At 39.5% G+C, this 21620-nt stretch overlaps 1 protein-coding gene across 5 annotated transcripts in view; it reads right to left on the bottom strand.

Moving 5' to 3' along the window:
• The window catches only part of pcbp3 (poly(rC) binding protein 3), a 74628-nt gene that overhangs the window by 36860 nt on the left and 16148 nt on the right, over positions 1-21620 (bottom strand). For all 5 annotated transcript variants that reach the window (XR_008828993.1, XM_056388830.1, XM_056388827.1 and 2 more), the window contains exons 2-5: positions 11978-12036; positions 11739-11805; positions 10160-10263; positions 8929-9050 (exon numbers count right to left, since the gene is read on the bottom strand). The gene's annotated coding sequence lies outside the window, so the exon portion shown is untranslated. The remainder of the gene's footprint in view (positions 1-8928; positions 9051-10159; positions 10264-11738; positions 11806-11977; positions 12037-21620) is intronic.

The raw sequence follows: 21620 nt of genomic DNA, 5'->3' as shown, positions 1-21620 counted from the left end.
GACAGTCACAGTTTAAGACAAGGGGGGACGGGAAAAAAACAGCAAGTGACAACAATAAAACAGCTTGTCATCCAATAAAACCAGTTTATTCTGCTCAAAATGACAGCTGCACTATTTTAATCAGTCGAGACTGAAAATATAATTTGTCAAAACAAAAGACTCTTTATTTACAGTCCAGACTGTATTTAGACAATTTCTTCAGGCTCTGTGCTTCAGCACATTCAATTTGACATAAAATAACGGATGCTACATTAAAGTGACAAGTCTCAACTTTAATTTGAGTAGGTTTACATCAATGCTGAAAGAACTGCTATGTTCCCAGATTGGGCAGCTGTGCGTTGTTTAAATGTTAGTTCACGCACAAAAGAGGTGGAGTCAATATGAAGAATAAAGAGGAGACCATGCAAGTGAAGAGATAATAACGAGGCTCCAACTAAAAAAAAAAAAAGGCTCCTATTAGAGAGATATCAAAGGTAGTTGACCAAAATCAACAGTTGGGTAGAATCTATAAAAGCAGGTGTGCACATAAAAACTAGAAAATGACCTGGTTGACTGAGGAGCACAAGTGTTGTGGCTGTGCAGAAAATGATTTGTGTTGGAAGAAAAACCTCTTTGTGACACAGCAAGTCAACAATTTTGTACAGGATGTAGGCGGACAGAAGACTTCATGACCTGGGTCCGTAATCACAAAGCATTTTATTTCACCACTAAGAGTCCTCCTGAGTCACGCTAAAAGATTTTACCACTTCACAACGCCGCTGACACCAACTTTTAGTAAGGAAGAGTGAAAACTCCCGAGCCATGAGTGTGACTGCATTGCTATGAATGACGTCAGTTTTCATGGACGAGCTCCCTTGGAGGAACCACAGCGACTGGTTGATGAAAGACACGTGCAACATCCCGCAGTAATAATAAAAAAAAAACACTGAAAAATAAGCAAATACAAATTAAATAGTAACGAATTAGATGCTGTTTACAAGAGCAGTGCATTCTCCAAAATGCATATGTATGATAAGGATTGTGTTGACCCGGGAGAATTTAATTTTACTATAAAAACTTTGGTCAATTCTCTCAATGGAAAAAAAGAAAAAAGAAAAGAAACCTGTCCTAGACGACCTAACTAAAGCTAACTGGCAGCCACAGTCTGTTGAACCGGGAGCGTGTCTATATTCCCACAGCCCTAACCCTAACCCTAATTTTCAAAAATTTCTGTGGAAAAAAAGTTCTAAGAAATGTGGGAACATAGGGCTGACCCCGTTGAACCTGTACCTGTTGTAATGTAGCTGTGGTCTCAGCTGTGGGTTGAGGTGTGTGAAAACTGTCCCCCACCTGCAGGAATATGATCCTTTCAAACAGCTGATCAGGTCACTCTCCATTAAGATCCATATGAATCGCCTGTAGATCCTGGACGCTGTGCAACAATGTCTACAACCGTACAGGCAGCATCGAATATAACCTGTGTGTCGATGGTGTGATTTTGTTTTCCTGTTTACAAATACCTCCTCCTCCATCTCTGGCACCGACCACAGCGGGTGCACCGACCGTGAAGCTGCTTTATTTCTCTGCAGTTGTTGAACATCTAAAATAAATCATATGAATCGTCCCATGATGTCACAGCGCATTTATTGTTTGGTGGATATATCGGCTTCTCTCTGTTGCCAAGTAACGCGGCGTTACCGAACACTTAATATCCGCACTGATTGGGTTGTTTCAGTTGGTAGGAGATGTTATTGCACCTTCACAAACTCCACGACGATCATTATTCCCTCATGACTGAGTCGTATCTTTTAATTAATTCAGCATCGTGTAAAGTTTCCAAAACACTTTGACGTGGAATGACAGCAGCCCTTTTACGATTGTTGGTGATTTGGTCTTAGTGAGTTAGGAGTCCTCTCCACTACTTGTAACATCTCCCAGATTTAGGAGCTACCTTTAGCGCTAAGTGGCTTTGCGAATAGCTCTTAGTTAAAAAAAAAAAGGGCCCATTATTTTAAGGAGTTTCTCCTAAATCAGCAAGTTAGGAGCTACTTTTAGCCTTAAGATGCTTTGTGAATACGGGCCCTGATCCTCAGAAGGTTCAACACAACAAAGAAACACTGGTTAACCTCAAAAATAGAAAGATCAGGCTGCAGTTCACAGAGAGATAAAAAAGGAAACTATCAAAAGGAATGTATGACTCCAATGAAACCGATACACTGGCATTTATTGATGATGTCACTGCTGACGGAAGCAACAGGATGAATGCAGAGGTATACGGGATCATTCTGTGCTCAGATTCAGCCAAATGCATCAAAACTCATTAAACATTTGATCATTCAGCAGGACAATGATTCTAAACATACAGCCGAAGCAACCACAGAGCTTCTGAGCGTGGAGAGGTGGAACCTCCTCCACTGAGTCAATACACTGATCTCTGTCTGAAAGAGCTGCATTCCACCTGCTCTATGTGTTACAAGGGTTATATTGCGACCATAGTTCTTTCAATATTGATGTAAACCTACTCAAATTAAAGCTGACACTTGGCGCTTTAATGTAACATCCATTATTCTTATTTCAAATTGAATGTGCTGAAGCACAGAGCCTGAAGAACAAAAACGGGTGTAAATATTTAGTCTGGGCTGTATATGGTAAAGTAAAGTGAAGCAGAAAGAAATGTCAGAGGAGGCAGTTTTAAAGCTCCAGTGTATCTTTAGTGTGTGTCTGTATAGTAGGATCGTTTTCTCTTTTGTTTGAACTCAACATTGGTTACTTGTGCAGTAATAGTACAATTCTGTTGGATGTTTTTTTTTCTCTTGGATCAAAGTCGGGTTTAGAGGTCGCCGCCTACAGCAACACATAATGAGATGCAGTTAAAATACTCTTTACACAGTTACACAGTTGCGATTTGACTATACTCAATAAAATCTACAGTGTGCGGACTGATGAGTTCTGTTTTCACAAAGCCATGCGCCACTGTCCTGACATCTCCACTTGTCCGATATTTTGCCAAAGAATAAGGACAACACACACCAGCGTATGACATCAGTCTCAACATGCGCATCCCTTGTTTTCAATGGGAGTCCACACCAGCTGTGTTTTGATGCGCGTCAACCTGCAATAACATCTGTCAACTCTCTAGAAAAGCAGCAATTTTATCCATTCGCTCCAAATTTGTCACATCCCAGCTTCTGTACCTTGACTATTTCTTCTGTCTTTCTGACACATCCAGTCTGGGCTATGGGCGTATTTTGATGGCTGTTGACGCAAGATGCTGATGTGCGTTGCAGTTTAGTCTGATCAGGGACAAAAGTGGCCTTTTAAGTAGGAGTAAACAAATCAAATCTTGATGAGATTTGAAACGAACAGATGCTCATTTAAAAAGTTTGCTACGTTATCAGTTTAAAATACCACAGTATATGTCAATGGAGTTTTGTCCTCTTATGAAATGTTTAAATAGTTTAGTGTCAGTTTAATGACACTGTTCATCTTTCCAAAGCAGAAGCAAAACTTATCAGGGACGCAGTCTACCTCATGGTGCATGGAGCGATGTCTATGAGAGCAACATTACTGAATAAAAAGCCTCAGTGAACCCAGAAGCAGCGTCGCTAGCAACAACAGACTTAATCCTTCTGCACCTAAAATTTTCATCACCCACCACATGTAGTAGCTGACCTGTGCTGCTCCCTCAAAACTAAGGACTGACCCTTGAGTTGATACTTTTGTGATATTCAAAGTTAATGCAAAATTTAAGAAAACTGATAGTGTGACACAAATTTTAAAGACATCTACTGGTAGAAGTAGCCAGTCAGACAGAGGCCAGCAGGCGGCTGTTTAGCTGCTGTTTGGCACCTGGTAAATCCCCTGCAACATTTTCGACTTAAATAATGAGTCTCCCGGATCAGGTTCAGCCAGTTCTTTAATAATTGACTTCAGTGCATTTCTGCAGAGCTTTAGTGCTCCTCCTCGGCTGGTTTGGGGATAATGCTGAACCTAATAGCAAAATAATGACAGCAGAGCTGCAATATGATATTTTAGTACTTAACAAGTTGTGTAAGAGCTTTATCTGCTACCACTGAGTGTGGATTCATCAGGTCTCAATGAGCTGTGTGTGTTAGCGTGTGTGTGTGTATGGGATTGAATTTTTGATGATCCTATGTAGAGGAAGTCTTGGAAAGACAGTGAATGCATAAGCCTCTCCTCCTTCAACAGGATGCACAAACACTTCCTCTGTGCTCCTGTCGATGTCAGTTATTCCCCAGTGGTTCCCATGGCACTGCTTTGTGACCTGCAGCACTTGTACTGGGCAGTTAACCCATAATATCAGCAACTATATCAAAGTGAAAAGTGAAATTGCTGAGAATGAGCAGTGGTTTTTATGTATGACACAGCACAAGCCTCCGTGTTTTAGTTTGATGTACTGCACTCGTTCTTATCTTGTTCTTGATCAGATATAATCTTGTTCATAATTAGTCAACACGCCATCAGCCACAGATCCTTCTGTGCTCAAAGTAGTGATGTTGTCTGAGACAGCGCTACTTACTATTATCCTCATTTATCTGAAAATTGAAAGAACAAAAAAGCAACATGCTCATGAAATCTGTGGTAATTACTACACTTGAATGTCCCTGAGCATTTAGACTAAAAACATTATTTTACTTAGAACTACAAAAACAAGCTGCTCTCCATATCACCGGATGTAATTGAATCCACAAAGGCAGAAGAACCTCTTTGAATCAGCGCAAATAAAGATTTAATATGTGATCTTAATCTAAACACTCCAGGTGGTGAGATCCATTTTCAAAGCTGATTATTCAATTCATTGGATAATTATATTAATGTGTCTACTTTTATCTGACCTGATGTGTTGTTATGACGTCAGGTCATTCATTCGACCAGTTTACATGGTGCTTTTCAGAGATAGCTGTCTGAAACGTATGCATGTGTGTATTAAATATCAGATGTGTTTGTGTCTAGCTAATCTGCCGTATTCAACAGACAAAATATTATGGCCAGAGGTAAAGGAGGCACAGTGCTTTTTGCCTATAGGGATATGACAGGAAGCCTGGATCTGCTGACTTAGTCGTATCAGTCCAAAGCAGTGCTCTGCAGAGACAGCCGGCTTAGATTTTCTCTTTTCTCCGGATCAGTCTGTAAAGCTTTGGTGCATGTATTAATAGTCAAAACACACAAACATGTATGCACCGGCACGTACAAACATGCTCAAAGGAACTGGTTCAAAGATTTGAATACAAACAGGCAGATAGACGGACCAGAAAAAACTTGAAAGGAAACTTGTGCACTTTTATTTCCCTTCCTCCCCCTGACTGTTTTGATGTTTTTTCTCTGAAATGAGGCAATGATGTTGGACTGAATGCCTACATGAACCTTAAAAGAGAGTTGAAGATAGGTGATATCAGTCACAGCAACACATACAGTATGGGCTTAACTCGGACATTATAGTCCGCTGTGTTTAGCTGGTGGCCGGTTCCACATTTTGTTTGTTATTTTGATGACTGTATATTAGGAAATCAGCAGAGGAAGAACGGTGAACTGCTCATAAGTAAGACACTGATTCTCCTACCAGTGGGAGACTTGGTTTGTGACCAACCTACAGGACTGGTTGTATTGGCAACTCTTCTGCATGGGTATTTGTATATTCTATAATATGTATAGCATAGTCCTTCCTTCCCTTGCAAGTACTATTCCAAGTTTACTTACAGTCTAGCAGAAATGTTGTGAGTTCAGCATCAAACTTCATTCCTTTACTCGCCGAGAGCTGCGTTTCGTGGTGGAAAACAACGCCAATGTTTTCTTGTGTCAGGTCTTTCCTCCTATTGACTTTAGCATGATAACCAGCTAACCCGGCCCATCTTGTCACCTTCTGACAATGACTCACTGCAGCCTCCAATCTGCCGTGAAGACTCTGCTCAGAGGATGTATTACAACCTCTTGTCTTGTAAACACAACAGTGGCTGAAGCTCTTGTCAAGCGACAATCATCATCACCCGCCTCTGGCTAGAAAATGCGCTCGGCAGAGAAAACTTACAAATAGCGTTCCTTGTTTAAAAGCAATGTTAGCAGTGTTAGAAAGCTGTCTGGAGTGAAGTTAAGTGCAATTGCTAAAAATACAGCAACATCATTTTAAAGTGAAAGTCTGGTGATAATACAAAATATGAATCAGTTGCAGGGAGTGTAGTTAGAGCTGTTTAACAGTAAGAAGTTCACTGATGCACACTCATCTGATCTGTACATTGCTGTAAGTAGCTCTCTCTATATTACTGATGATTTTTTTGATCCCTGCAGCGTTAACTGACAACATTTGAGTTACATAGATAAGTCAGTCAGAGAAGGTAAAAAGCAAACTGTGTCCCAGTTCAGAGGCTGCCTCTTTGAAAGTCCATGTTTCAAGGCTGGATATGTCATTACAGCTGACAAGGCTGTCCCAATGGCTCCACCAAACACGGCTGTTATATATTGCCTGTATTTTTGTGCCCAAATAAGGCACATGCAACTGGTGTGTCCTTCACAGTTCATGGAAACCCTCAATCCATAGTGCACTTGTTGTTAGTTTAATTTTGACATCAGGCTTTCTAATCAACTTTGGGAGTTTTGGAAATGACGTGAACATATCAACAAGATCTTTTTCAAAAGTCACTGGACAAAACCAAGCGACAACCTCTGGGGTTGAAAAATGAAGCCAACGTGGAAGTGCCAAAAACAGCCGGTGAATTTTTATATAACTCAACCGTTTGTATTTTATTAAGGCTTAAAGGGCGTGCCGCTTTGGGTGACAGGTGGGGGAGTGTATGATTGCCACAGACCGGCATGGGCCAAAGTCTTTGCTCCACATATGCCCACCTCTTTGCCCATTTTTGGATTAGCTGGGAGTTGGGCACAGTTAGGCACTGCCAAGATGGCTACAGCAGAGCAGCCCAATCTGAGCTTCAAAAGGCTACATCCATCTTTCTATAAAATCTATGGACAAAACATGACGTTAACTGGACCAACAAACAGCCACTTTCAGTGATTAAGGACTGGATTATAAGCATACAACCCACTCTTTATTTCACTGTACCATTGGTACAATATTTATCCATCTTAAATTGAAATGAAAGATCATGATTCATAATGCAAACTCAGTCAGCAATGAACTTGCTGGAGTCCACTGATTTTTAACATTTTGTTGGATGTTTGAGTGGAAGTACCTCGCTGCACAAATACACTTGAGGTGTTGATCTCTGTGAGGCTAGACAGAGTTATCTGGGAGGAGGTGCATGGTTGATTTTGGTCCACTAATCTGTGTTTGTGCCTGATAGCATTACCTGATAGGTAAATACAATAATTCCTACACTCAAGCTGTCTTAACAGTGATACAAAATGGTGTTCAGATTTGTTTATCTAAGAACTTAAAGTACATGTGCTACTCTGTTTTCTCCTCAAGGCCTTTTTGTGTATTTATGAAGACTCGACACTGATGTGCTATTTTCAAATCTTTCTGTTTTGCCTTTTCTTGGTAACACCTGACTGCTTGAAAGATCACAGAAGCTGTTAGTGACAAAGGGTAAAATCTGCCTGAAGGGCTCCTCACACTTTACAGTTTAGAGTGGTGAAGTGGACTTGTTCGCAGGAGTTCAATTGTTGACAGATGTCACAATGACATGACAAAATCAGTTATGAATCTGAAGGCTGATGTGTGTACTTCATGCGTGTGACTAAAAGCCGACTAAGAGTAGATGAATCAGCCGAGAACCAACACCTGCCTCACAGTACACAGAGCAACAGTAGGCCGGCTATTAAGCTTCACAACCTCAATCTTATCTTAGAATGACCAAACCACAAAATGGACTATGATGGAAGTAGAGACAGGTGATGGAAACGGAGGGCAGCTTGACACCAGACAGTGTGAGGCAGGGCAGCGTTTCTCTTGGCTGCTCCAATACACTCAGCTCCGGTGTCCTGCTGACAGCAGTAGGATTTCATGACTGAGATAAGAGCAAGACACCAACTTTTACTTTGTCATATGTCTGTTTTCAAATTCAAGATGATGAACAAAGACATTAAAATGTGAGCTTCTTGGTAAAACATGAGAGTCATGTAGAGGAGAAAGGCGTGGGAGCTGAGCTGACACGACATGTGCACAAATGAAATGATATATTTCTTCTAGTTGTAGATAATGTATAATTAAGAAAAGACATTAGTAGTAATGTTGAGTGTTTATAAAAAAAAAAAGAAAAATAAGCATGAAGCAGCAAATACCTGACAAGCTAAAATACAAAGATACTGAAAGTTAACCTCGGCTTTGCTACACGACAGATTGCTGCAACAGAAAGCTGTTTTTGGCTGTGGTGCACAAGGTTCACTCACTGACTCTGTCTCTTACAGAAGTGGTTCTGCCGACTGAGACGGATTTTCAGTTTGCAATATCTGCAATGACAGGTAGGTAAACATCCTCGAACCCTGTTAGAGTGCTTCATGGCTTGTTTATAGACCTAAATTTATAGTAAACAATGTTTGTGAAAGGAGCTCCAAAGACTGATAATGACACAATTTAACGGAGCCTTTTTAACGTAAGAGAGGGAGCTATGAATTCTGATGTGTGATTATGACTGAAAGTTGTGTATATGTTACTTTAATCAAAGCTACATGTTATGAGACAAACTGAAAGAGACAGACGGGAGAGAGATGAAGAGGAGGCAGGAGGTTGTGGAAAAATGTTGAGCATGCAATTTGTTTGTCATCCTGCCTTCCAACCAAACAAAATCACATCAGAACGTAGGGCTAATTCAAAATCATCCGACGCACGTCATTGTCAGTGGCACAGCCTTCATCAACCATCATCCATTATAAACTTCAAAGCAAGGGCACCTGCCTTCATAAACTCCTCTGTAATGGAAAGGAGTGAATCCCATCAATTTACCATTGACAGATCAAATGAGTCTCGTTACTCACCAGATTTGTGCTGGATGTTGTGTTCCCTGGGCATATAGGACACCAGAGCAGTGTGGTCTCACACAGACACAGATCAGTTCATCAGCCTTTGGACTTCCCTTCAGGTTGATAGCCAGCCCATGCTGAGGTCCAGAAAAAGAATAACATAAACAGAGAGGTTGCAACAGAGAGTAGGAAATCTCTTGATCGGATTTGTGTGTTTTTTTTTGTGTATTTTTATGTACAGGACATATACTGTATATCAACTATAAGGGGATATATTATCACATATATACATCATTTGGATATATGAAGATTATAACATGTATAAAATACCCCAGTAAAATTTGTATATGTACATACACTGTTGCCCATAAAGTTTGAATAATTTTGTTTTCAGACACAATCCTCTGTTTATTCCTATTCAAATGCATCAGTAATTACTTTTGACCAGGTGCAATGATTACATTATGTGTCCCAATTACCCAGGTGAAATAAATTTATGCATAACATTTGTTTGGCGCTAAAAAAATATTTAAAAAAATATTTTATTCCAACTTAATGAGCAACATTGTATATTATAAAAGACCCATATGCTGAATTTTTATATGGTTTTTTATATGGTATAACATGTTGATGATATATATTTATTTGATCTTTTATATCTTTAAATTATTAAACATACATATAAAAATTATATCTGTTTATATATGTTTTTCTTATTCATTTCTTGTTCATTTTTAAACACGCCTATCTTCCCGTTCTGGGAAAGTGGTCTCAGACTTTCTCAGCCCACTGTATATAATATCAAAATATAATGACATGATTTGGGATGGATATATATTTATGTAACATATGTGTACAATATAAGCAAACATACATGAACATATATATATATATATATATATATATATATATATATTATTTCAATTTCTAAAAGGTTTCGTGTATAATTTTTACATATATGTTTATTATTTCATATGTCCATATATTTCATATATGGAAATTCTATTTATGTACATGTATACAGTCTTTTGTGTTTCCAGTTAATTATAATTTAATTTGTACATGCAGTGTTCTCCAGAATGATGTAACACTGCAAAATTGCTTTAAAACTGTATTGAGGTAGCCTATACATTATCAATTCATGGGTTGTTGTTCTTGGTGAAGCCTGAGTTTCTGCACAGGATCAAAACATGTTGAAGCAAACCTCAGTGTACATGGGTAATAAGAATAGGAAAGTGTGTCTGACCGAAGCGGGATCCCAAAAGTCTCCTAGCTTTTTTCTTCCAGGTCATGTGACCTGTGGCTGGCAGCCTTCCGACAGAACGGGGATCAGATGTCTGGCCGATACACCTAAACAGATCACACGGTCAAGACATGGAAACACGTTGGTGAGACAAGGTCATTGCACTGTCAGGCGTAGGCTGAGTCATGGGGATCTAGCGGATAGAATGGTGATGTACAAGGTATTCTGATTGTCCACTTGCTGATTCGTAACCACCACGCACAGCATCTCTGGCTTACACAGATGTTTTGGCTACTGTGTCGCCAAACAATTATCTCAGAGCTACATGAGCTGGCCATCTGACAAATCTATCAAAAAAAACCTTGAAAAACATCAGGGTGTTTCTCTTGGAAGGAGTTTCGATTTTCTCTTCACTAGTTTGGTTTGTCATCTGTTAGGTGCTGGACAGATAGTGGCTCAGAAACAGCTGCCTACAGGGGGTTGAAAGGAGCTATTCAGACTCAACATACAGTCAATATGCAGACCACAAATAACCATAATACTTAAAACACTAAAAATGGAATAAGAGCAACATGAGTGACCCCTTTACATTGCACATGATTCAATTAATGATAATATAAAAAATATGTATTAATACACTTAGAAGAAAGGTTGAAATAAATAAATGTAGAGATAGAGAGAGTAGAGACAAAAAAAGACTACTTTCAAAAAGCAGCTAGATGCACATAGCTCACAGTGAGATAAACAGTTGATATATTTAGTCAGCATTTAATGCGGTGGGTGCTAAATCTAACTACTTTAGAAATTAGAGGTGTAACAAGCTATTCATACATGAATACATCAATTATTAATAAGGCTGATCCAATGAATTAATAAACAAAATGAAGTCATCACTCTGAAATCAGCAAGAATTCATGTTAAACACACAGAACTGCAATAATCAGATTCTCTCTCTGTCTCTGTCTGAACTGGTAGTTTCTACAACTACTGCTATGACTGTCATTAATACTGATGTTATGGCAGTTCTACAGTTCTGCTTTCATGGCTACTGCTGTGGTTGTCACAGCTACCACTGTCATTGCTGCTAAAAGTAGCATGGCTTCAAAACTATTCAGACTACTGTTTCTTTCTACTTTTCTTTTCTACTACTAGTCAGACCCCACCACCACCACCACCACCCCTTCAACATTAAAACAAGATATTTTCATCAAAACCTTTTCAGTATTAACATTGCACACAAGATTCCAGATAATTGCAATTTAGCCGGATGATTAGTTATGATTTACACACTGAATAGTTCTGAAGTCAAATTAGATTAGTTATGATTTACACACTGTATGATTGTGAAGTCAAATTAGCCTATGGAAATCTGTGGCTGAAGCTTACTTCACCTCTATAATAGATAAATGTGCTTGATAATTCATATTTAAATATGTGCATTACAAGGGTTGCTCCCGCCAAGTGTGAAAACCACAAAAGTGATTGATGAAAAGTGAAAGTTCTGATCATGACGCACAGTGTGGAGGAGGATAAGAGCTGCACCATTTACTGTGTGTGAATCAAATGCAATATGACCACTTACTTTGCTGCGCCTCGCCAGCAGAAGCGTATTTAGATCAAATCAATTGAGGAACTTGAGTTCAGTGGATCTGTTAGAGAGAGGAAAATACTGCTTTAAAGGCAATAGTGAATGTCTGAAAAGAGACACCATGCATTCCTCTGCTGTTCAAATGAATTATTACATTTCAGTTAGGAAACTCTGAATTAGGCCATTATTACTGGAGGACTCATCAGTGGAAATGTTGTGCTAATGTTTCTTACATTGTGCAGATGAGATCGCAGACAGCACTCCAGGGAGGGAAAGGGCACGAGAGGGATCCCTGTGAACGAGATCAACTTATTAAATTGGGTGTTATTGTAACTCAAGCTTTGCACAGTAAGAGCTCCCTCTGACGCCATCCACACACACTCCTCTGAGTAGTGTGAGCATACAGGTTTATTCATTTCCAGAAGCCATACAATACACACACACACACACACACACACACACACACACACAGGGCTGGTGTTCCTGTATGTGCAGCCAAGCGTCGTCTCTTTAGAAGGGGATCACTGCCCTCTGTTGGTGCTTTATGTGACAAACACCATTCAGTTAGTTGATTTAACGACTTGCTGCTGCTGAACACAAGTTTATGTCATTTAGAACAAGTGATACAAGTATAACAACAGGAGAAATGCTTGTATATATTTTTTGTGAATGATAACAGATGTGCAACTTTAAATTATCAACCTATGAAAATTAAGTTTTGGAAAACAAGAAATTTAATGACATGAACTTGACATTAGATACATTAATACAATTTTAAAGAACATGGTAAATGAGACATGTACTTGTTTTTCATCAGAAGCTATTGAATTTTAAATTGCTGTCATGTCGTATACATGGTATTTTATGTTTTATGCTGTATTCTAATATGCGGTGTGTTTGTATGGCTGCTTTCTTGGACAGGTGTCTCTAATAAAATAGATTTTTTTTTTTTTATCTCAATGGGACTTCTTAGTAAAACATGAGAAATAAAATGATGAGGACTAAACAATTAATCAAGAAAATAATCAGTCGATTCATTGATGAATTGAAAAAAAATGTTAGTTGCAGCCCTGCTGAAGTGTAATATTTAATGTTTGTAAGTGAGTGTTGTCCCTCATGTTTAAGTCACTTTGGATAAAAGTCTCTGACAAATGAATAAATGTCGTGTAACATAAACAAGCTTCAAAATAATGAACAAGACGTTTTGATCAATCCACAAAATCACAGACGAATGAACACATGATGCAGTGACACAGAGCAGAACCAGTATGAAAAACATTCTGCTTCCATCACTGAAGTGTACGGCATGTTTTAGTTTAAGACATGAAATAATTGCATAAGTAATTTGCTGGATACCCGAAGCATTACAATGGAAAACACACCAAAATAACATCCTGTAGAAAGACATTTGAAATGCTTCTCAGGATTAAGTGTTGGGTTAATATATGCAAGCCCCCACAGGGATTTTAATAGTTTTAGAATAGTTATATTTTGCATATATCATACACCAGGAGTAAAAGACAGAGAGGGAGCAAGAGAGAGTGCATAACCTCACACACACACACACACACACACACAGTCCCACTAATCTCATCCTCAGAAGCGGGGTGGCAATCTGATCTTTCCTTAGCTTTAGTGCTGCACTGAGGGGCGGGCGGGGGGTGTGGAGGTCCCCAGAGGTGAAACTCTATTAGCAAGCAGCATGAAAGTCAATGGAAAGGACCCCAGTGTGTTCCAGTCCCCTGACAGTATTAATGTTTAATGATATCTAAAAAGGCTAATACTCATTGCCGCCCCAACCCCCCCCCCCCCCATCCCCTTCCACTTTTGCTCTTATCCTCTCATTAAATATCCTCACAATATCATCACCTCCTCAGATTAGAGCAGTGACCCCGTCTTCTGAAGGACTCGCCCTTCACTGATGGTAAATGCATCTCGCTCTCTCTCACACACACACACACACACACACACACACACAAAAGAACTCTGTATTTAAGATATATTAAGAGGGGAGGCAGCAGACGGCCGTATACTGGACTACGGATGTTTGAAATAATACCTTGTGTGCACAAAGGAAATGATCGCATAGTTTATACCAAGTGCACACAAATACATGACTCTGTGTAGGCACGTGTTTGTCAGAGGCAGCTGGTAAAAGTGCATTTGTTTATAGTAAAAACAAGGACTCATGAATTAATCATGTTACAACTGTGTTTTGTTTCTCCTAACAGGATTCATGGAAAATAATAACGGACCACCGGTGGCAGCACTGAGCACATGTGCACGAAGAAGAAATCATGTGTCTGTTCAGATGTAACTACAGGTCAGGTAACGCTGTCCAACCCTGACCCGTCTTTTTACAACAAACATTAATTACAAAAACTGGAGAGAGAAAGTGAAACTACAAAGGCTGGACATCACAAACATTCAGACAGGGCTGCGATTCATCACAATTTGAATAATACGCCCGATTCATATTTGAAAGATCAGCAGCCAAATCTAAATTTTGTGTCATTCATGTGCGCAGGCAGAACACTCACCCAGAGACAGACACTAATGTGGATAAGTTATGGGAGGGAAGCTGGCGAAACTCATTGGGCATACGTGCTGGGTGAGCAGCTTTCACTGGAAGCCGTCCCAGCAATCCCCCGTGCATAACATTGCCTTATTTATCACTATTTGCCAGCAGACACTCTGTCAGTCAAAGGACATTCTTAAAGCCCACAGTCATTTGCTGCAGTAAGCTAATGTTGGCCTGTAAAAAAAACACTACTGATACAGCTGTCTTTGTTTTTCTTCATTTGCAGCATATACATAATTGGACAACATTTAATTTATTGGAATCACTTTATATTCAACGTCTGATTTCTCTGATTCTACATTGATTCACAAATTTCAAATATCTGTACTTGTACTAGTTAGTGTGTGGGTGTTGTTACACAAAATATGTAGAAGGAAGAAGGAAGGATTATGCAGTGAATGAATGGTGAACCTTCTGCCTGCTTTGCTCAATGTTTTGGGATTTTTTTTGCATTAAAGATGAACAGTACATAACATGTCAGTGCCTTCTAGTCTGTGTGGGACGTCATGCAGAGTAACACTCTCAGTCAATATGGACAGAGAAATGAATTAGTCCTGTAACACCTTACAATATATGTTATATATACACAGCTATTCCCATGATTTGCCTGTAGACAGCAGGTTATGTCAAATGCAGGCTCAAGTGTTCATCCATTAAGTTAAATTCATTTTTTGTCACTCACAGTAAATGTGGCTGTCATGGAAACGGTGACTGCAGCCAGGATACAAACTTTGTCACACACAAAAAATATGCACAGAGTCCTTCAGCTAGTGAAGCTTGGACTACAGAGCGGTACCTTGAGGTAAAAGCTAATGTCAGCATGCTGCTCAAAGTGCTGACATGCTACATGCTACATGCTGCGTGCTGCTCAAAGTGCTGACATGCCGATGATAAGCAGGTGAAATGTTCACCGTGTTGTCCGTCCTGGTTCAGTGTGTTAGTGTGTCATAAAAAAAAATTCAAAAAAATTCAAACTTTGACCTGATGATGGTGCTAGATGAAAAGTGATAGTTAGGTGCTGCAGTCTGAGGGTGGATGTCCAGTGCAGGAACTGTAGTCCTTTCTATACACAGTGCAATCAAAGTTGTACAGTTTAATTTTTAGTGCCATAATCCTTTGCTGAGGTGTTTGACCCAACACCTCAGCAAACACTTGGCATCTTTTCTGGTGATGCTCTGCCAGGCCTACCTGAAAATGTACCAGGGGCTTTTGGCCTTCAGCCTTCAGCAAGTGAAACATGTAAACAGTTTGACTGAGATCATCTGAGTTCACGGTAAATGAAAACCGTCACCCTCTTTGGCCGTCACCTCCTAGTTTACCCTGTTTGCACATTTAAGGAGACTGTGCTGCTGTGTTTTATATAAAAAGGTATAAAAAGGGCTGATAATCCCACACTGTTCACCTAGCAGACATATAAATATCCTAAAATACCTTTAAAGCTGTAAGCCAGCTATTAAACTTCATAATCAATGTGTCGTATAAAATTAAATATACCGGGCTGGAACTAAAACATCGGAAAGTAAATCAGTGCCGTTATGTTTTTTGACTGCATAGTATATAAGTAATGTCCTTGTGGGCATTACCTTAAAATAAGACTTAAAACGCGATAGTAACGCATCTTTAATTGAGATTACTAATATTTTGTCTGTGAACAGTATTTGGGTCAGCGACGTTTCTTAGTGAATATTCTCTCTTTCAGACGCTGCTTCACTGCAGTAATTCACTTTTCTTTTTTTTTTTTATGGGTCATTAAAATCATTGTTTGAAATGATGCAACATACAGCACCACCACCAGCAAGAAGCAGGACGTTCAGAAACACAGATGTACGCTCTCTCTCACACACACACACAGACACACACACGCAGCAGAACAACCACAAATGCACCAGTGAGCACACACACACCAATACACTCCCCTCAAGGACACACAAACACACTCTGCGAGAAGGCAAAAAAAGTCAGAGGAAATGCTTATGCCTACAAACACACTCAGGAGGGGCTGCGTAGCACTTAAGTGGTCACTTTCACACACAAAGGCCAATCACAGGAGCTTAGCTGGTCCCATCAAGCTTTTTAGCAAATGTTGCTGTGCTGAAATTGCTTGTTTAGTTAACCCTGTGTGACACTGACGGAAATGTAGCTCCATCACTCAAGTCTGAGTTGTGGCAAGTGGTTCGCTTTGATGTCATTGTGCGTGAGATGACTAGGCCTTGTCATTTGTGAGGAGGGATTAGTCATGCTATGTTTATTGGAGAGTGTGCATCAGCCTTCTCTGCATTTTAGGGATTTTCGCTTCACTTCAGAGGTGTTTTTTTTTTTTTTTTTTTTTTTTTTACCAAACACTGTAAAAGAACAACATATGAAAACTTAAGCATCAAGCCAACTCTACAGCTATTACACAATAGTAAATGCCATACTCTCGTAGAGAGTTGAAGTTTTTGCAGCTTTGATGTGAACTAACTGCGTCACATCATCAGGTTTATGGAGTGGATGGAGTTGTGCTCTCCGAGAAATTATAAAAAAAAATAATAATACACTGTCATGGTCAAGTGAGTTGTGGTCCAGGAGTAAATGCTGCCTTACTTGAGGTGTGTTGCATTTTTGATAGTAATTGTGTAAGAAGCTGTTTCTCTAAATAGCAAGAGCGATCTTGCATCATTTCAGTGTGCTGCTGTTTTACAGTTAAAGTTTTAGTGAAGTGATTGGGTCGTATTGGGCAAGTCCAACTCTGCTTTTTTTTAGTCTCACTCTGTCTCTACAGTTTTCCATAAAGCACTTTTGATAACAACATTTTATCTATTCATTTATTGTGGAATAATATATGACTTACATAGTGTATATTGAAGAAAATATCATGCTTTATGCTTATGATGAGCTAAAAAGAAAAAAGGGCAAATCTAATAAGATTTTGGGTGACCACAGCTGGACATGTGGCCATCTTGATTTACCTTTCCATTATTTATACACACTTATCCTTTGTGGTGGCGAGGCAGGCTAGGGCACATATCCCCGCTGACATTAGGCACGAGGCAGGTACACCACAGCTTGTACATTTGCTTTGTGTCTCCTAAACAAAATTCTTGCTTATTGTGGATATGATCTCGCATTATTTTCTGATTTAATCCCAACACTTTGAATTGTAATTGAATCAAATGTAAAGGGACCTAGATACTTGATTATTTAGCACTGCATGTTACTTACAGCCGACCTGCTATCCATGATGCCTCACATCTGTTTAGGACTAGTTCATGTTCAAAGATGATTTAGAATCTCACTGGGTCTACTTGGTTATGGAAAGGTTAAATGGAAAAAAGTGTCTTTTTGGTAGAAGAAGAGGTTTAAATATCTTCTGGACTGTAATATAAATATTACACAGAATTCCAATCTATCAGATCTGATTTAAAGGGAAACATTTATGAAAATTTTTCAAATTTATATCTGTTTAAAGTGCCTGTCCGGACACGCTGCTAGTTATGAGGAGTACGACTGCTTCCATGGTTGCAGGTTGCAGCTGCTCCGCTGCACAAAGCATCAATGCTCGATTGATGGACGGTGTTTGCATAATCTTCATTTAAAATGAGAGGTAATTTTCATGTTGTTAGATATCCTTTCTTTGACCCCCTCACTGTGTGTGTCTTACGTGCCTGTGCCGTGCAGGCATGGGCACAAGGCCACGTTTGTGTCTGTGTGTATTGCACGCCTGCACGAGTTGCAGGGAAGGGGCAAAAAGCAATCGTCCAGGCTTCAACTGGAAATGTAATTGCCAGTTGTATATCTTGTCACGGGACATATTTATGCCCAGAGAGGCTCGCCTTTCTGCCTGCTCATCACAGCTGCCGTCAGGTAGTGAACTGTCTGTGTAAGGTCTGCTGGTGCTATGTGCCTGTGTGGATAAGAAAAGACCCAGGGCGTGCGCCTGTTGTATACTGCATGTAGTGTGCGGCTTTTTCCATTTGGGGCCTTTCTGTGTGGAGTTTGCATGTTCTCCTCATGTCTGCGTGGGTTTTTCTCCAGGTACTCCAGCTTCTTCCCTCAGTCCAAAGACATGCAGCTTTATGTTAACTGGTGACTCTAAATTGTCCGTAGGTGTGAATGTGAGCATGGATGGTTGTTTGTCTTTATGTGTCAGCCCTGTGATAGATTGGCAACCTGTCCAGGGTGAACCCCGCCCCTCCAATGTCAGCTGTTTATGACTAATGAATGAATGAATGAATGAATGAATGAATGTTGTGTGAATATGTGTGTATACTTTTGAGCAGTTCACAACATTTAAATTATCATCATACGTACAGTATTGCCAAAGCAAGTTATAAAAAGTTTCCAAATGAAGTATATCAATACAGTGTAAATGAGGTACATGGTTTCCACATTATCACACTATATACACTATCCAGCACAGTGTACACTGTAAAAAAAATCTAATCTACACACCTGCCTGTACCAAGGAAAACCTGGCTAAAACTCAAACCACCAGTACCACATGGTAGTAACGTGGGGGCCTATAACAAACCCAGACTCAGAACTGGGATAAATATCTAAATGACCATTCACAGTAACATACAAACAAGCAGCAAGTACCTATAGCAGTAGCCTAATAGAGCCTGCACCAAAGAGCTCACCCTGAAATACATAAGCATTAGATTGTGTAGTTACAAGTTAATTTCATAACTCTAAATCTAATCTTTCTTGTCCAAATATGTAAGCTAAGCAGCTAAATAGAACACAGTAACAGTCTGATCTTATACATTTTGTTATAATACTTACAATTCTGTTCTTTTGTTTCCATGCCTCCAACATGAATCATTAAATTACTAATTAATCATTTTAAAATCAGCACACTAGAAACATTAAAGCCTGCCAGAGGCTCCGTTTTAAACCAGCTCATGGTTGACAGACATAGCAACAGTAACTAAGTGGGACAGGGCTTAGCAGAGAGAGTCAACTGAAACCACTAACATTTATAGGAACATCCCCATAGTCCACAGAAATGTATAGCGAGCTGAACTCGACCAATTTCCACTTTAAATTTGTTTAAATAAAGAGGAATACAAATTCTTTTGAAACCTTAAAGCCAGTAAAGCTCTCAATGTTAAAAAAGCTCTGTGTTGCCAAGAGGAGAAGATGGAGAAGAGCCCTCTCAGAAAAGCTGCTTCTGAGGCTCAGCTCCTCCAACAGAATCAGCTCAGCCTTCACACAGTCTGCACCGACCAAGTTACACAAGAGTGAACAAAAACACAGAGAAAGAAAAGCGTTAACCGCTAGACATCATTTACAAAAACTGAAGGTAAAGACGAGACGAAACGAGTCACCACAACACGGTCATTGAGACGGTCACTCACACATATCTGGCAACTGAGCTTCATCAGACTGCCAACAACCACGAGTTCATATGGCGTATAAATCTGTCAACAACTGTCCTCCAGAACACCATGCTTTATTCAGTATGTTTTTCTACTACATCGCCTTGATGTTCACAACGCATTTTTAATTTTTTTTTTTTAATTTTGGTGAAATAACAAACAAACATAGATTCACATAGAAGTAGTAATTTATGTCACAGCCTGAAGGAAAAGCAACAGCGCAACACAGGAAGCTGTCATGAGCTCCTTCAAAAATGTTTTTATTTATGTTGTTATTTATGAAAATACATATATAAATATATATACTTCTACCAATGATTACTTTTTAAATGGTAACCTCTGCACTGTGGATGCTGAACCCTGAGAGAGAAAGACTGTCTGCTGAACACAGACCGAGGACAAAAGCACAGATAGATATCTGAGCAAACTGAGGCCTGTCAGGATGATTTTATGGGCTGTTATGTTGCCATGTCTGATGAATTACATTTCACACTGGTCATTCAACTCAGTTCCAATTTTGTGACATCTGTGCGAGCACTGAGGATTTTGAACTAATCATACATTTTTCAAAAACAATGAACATGATTTTGCTCTGGGTCTTCAGACCTAGTGACACCTCTCTCATCACTTTTATCCAATCAGGTCAAAGACAATTCCTCAGTGGCCTACAAAGAGCATTATTGGAAGGAAACACCTGTTTGTATGATCTTAGATTACAGTCTACAACTGATAAGAAGGAAGTATATTTTCAGTCTCAGTGCTTGAAGAGCCCTGGGATTTATCTTTACACCTTAACCCTCCCTCCCCATCTCTGCTTCTGTGAATCCTGTTTTAAAAGTGACTACAGTATCTTCTGCTAACAGCCCAGGTTCACCCACAGCTTCTTGTTGTTTGCTGCACAGAGGAACTGAACGTTATCAGCCGCAACATGCAACTTGTTCAATAAATAAGTTTCACCTCTAATTTATTCCTGGATCAGCAGTCAATCCAGCCCTGCTAAATCAATTTTATGAGCATTTCTTAGATTTACGGTCACAAGTTTGTTTCGAACTGGCTTGATACTATATGTTCCCTGCAAGCCCGACGCTTTGTCTCTGGACAGACTTCTGACTGAAATTTTGTCACACGGTGAGGTCAAGTTTGGGTTTGTCCTGTCTCCATGTCTTGTCATTTCCTGTTTTATTTTGAAAGGTTAACTCTCCTCTCGTTTCAGGTCACTTGCCCTTCCTCATGTGTCACCTGTCTGAGTGTCTTCCCTGATTCCTGATTGTGTCCACCTGTTCCCCATTTGCCCTAATGTGTCTTATAGTCTGCGTCTCCCTTTGTCTTGTGCCAGAGTGTCTCGTCCTGTCGTGCACCCCAGCCTACTATCACAGTCCATGCCTTACCTTTGTCTCTGCATTATCGCACTTATTCTTTACCTCCAAGTGAGTGATTTTTGTTTGTATTTTCATAGTATAGAGTTTTCTGTTTGTCAAGTTTGTAGCAGTTTTAGTTGCCTCCTTTTAGAGTGATTTTCTGTTTGTATTTTGATAGTCTAGAGTTTTCTGTTTGTCAAGTTTGTAGCAACTTTTGTAGCCTCCTTGTAGAGTGATTTTCTGTTGGTTTATTCCTTTTGTTTTGTTTTGTCCCTCCATTTGGAGTGGTTTTTTATTTATTAGATTTTTCTCTATAGGATAATTTTCTTGGCTGTTTTTATTTCGTCCCTCTCTCTCTCTTGAGGTTGGAATAGATAATAAAGTCTGCCAAATTGTTACTCTGCATCTGAGTCCTCTTTCAAGTCCAGGCCTGACAAATTTGTTCTTTTATTCGTTTGGTTTCTATCATTTGTGGGGTTTATTCATAGCTTACCATCTGTTTCTATATGTTGATACAACAACAGAATTATTGTCGCTTTTCAACCAGTTAACTGTCTGTGTATACTTATATAGTGGA

The sequence above is a fragment of the Seriola aureovittata genome, chromosome 11 (assembly GCF_021018895.1).
Source record: "Seriola aureovittata isolate HTS-2021-v1 ecotype China chromosome 11, ASM2101889v1, whole genome shotgun sequence".
Classification (NCBI taxonomy): Eukaryota; Metazoa; Chordata; class Actinopteri; order Carangiformes; family Carangidae; genus Seriola; species Seriola aureovittata.
Note: the sequence above shows the minus strand (reverse complement) of the source record. Positions and strands in the feature narration are given on the sequence as shown.